Here is a 1,504-nt window from a genome sequence, read left to right as displayed (position 1 = left end):
TTCGCCCTTCAGTAGCCGGGATAAACTCCGGCACCCCGCGACCCCGAAAGGGAAGAAGCGGTCAAGTAGATGGATGGATGGATATCAAAGTTTAATTTAGACTGAGTTTATTATGTTCATCTAAAAGGTAGCTCGCTCCATGTTTTTTTTTAAACAAAAAAAAGCAAAATAAAGCTAAGATTTGTCAGCTGTAATTGGAAAATCCTCCACGGCTTAAACAGAATGAGCTTTTACAAAAACACACTTCACAACCTCATTTGAATTCCTAGTTTTCATAGAGATACTCTGAAAATAAAAAACTGCTTTGTTTCTTCAGAGCAGTTTTTCAAGTGTTTCTGTGTTTACTTCGTTTTTTTCTGGCCAAAAAAATAATAAACACATTAACAGCTTCAGCTCATTAGCTGCAGTTTTTATGGTAAAACTAAATAGAGTTAATAAAAGCTGTAAAACTTAGCAAAAGTTGATCATTTATGGGCATTTTGACCATTAAAAACCCCGCATTAATTGGGCGAGCGTCCTCCTGCAGCCGTGTGGTTATCCAGCACATAATTATGAATCACAGCAGCATTCAAGTCGTCTGTGAATTTTATCGGCGGTTATCGACCCTCATCCCCTGGTGAGTATTTTAGAAAGTAAACACTATAGAGAGGATGAGTGAGTGAACAAGCAGAAAATTGGAACACATCCTGTTTGGTTGTTTTGCTTCAGTTGTTTTCCTGCTTTTTTTTTGATCGCCGGCTCCGTCCTAATTGTTGCCACCTGGGTCTCATCAGTGTGTTTGCATGGACTGTGTCGCTCCTCCGTCAGTCTGTTATCGAGTGACCCAACAACACTTCCTCAGAAAGATTGTCATTTTCCTTCATGAACTCCACAAAATGATGTTTAATACAGTAAATACTGTTATCATGTGGAACCTTCCAACCCTTTTAAAAGTTTTTCTCACTTCCTGTGGACCACAATGCATTGTGTTTGAACCATTTTTGCAAAGAAAATTGATTTTTAAATAAACCATCAGTGTTTTTACCATCAGAACACAGTGAAATCATAAATACTATATGTTGTAAAAAGCTTGTATTGATTAGGTTTTAATTTTGTGAAAACATTGATGGTATAATATTTAAAAACTATAAAATAAAATAGTAATTATGGTGTCCGAATCCTTGAATCATGTCACACTTGGTGACATGATTCCCAGCAGTGAAAGATCCTAATGTGATCAAATACTTTTCCATGTCACATAATCTGTAACAAAATCTAAAGTTTAGTCATTTTTTAAGTTCCTTACAGATCCACTCCAATAAAAATGGTGTCTTGGGTATGTTTAACATGTTCTTGTGGCATTTCCTGATGATGAAGGCCATACATTACAAAAAATATTTTTTTATATATATATATATAATAGTGAATCAGAAAGAGATAAAAAAAAATGCTATTTGAAAAAGATTGTATTTGTGACTCCATTTTGTGTATTTGTGGCACCTGGCCCAAACTGTATGGCTGGATA

The sequence above is a fragment of the Oryzias melastigma genome, linkage group LG11, assembly GCF_002922805.2.
Source record: "Oryzias melastigma strain HK-1 linkage group LG11, ASM292280v2, whole genome shotgun sequence".
Taxonomy (NCBI): Eukaryota; Metazoa; Chordata; class Actinopteri; order Beloniformes; family Adrianichthyidae; genus Oryzias; species Oryzias melastigma.
Note: the sequence above shows the minus strand (reverse complement) of the source record.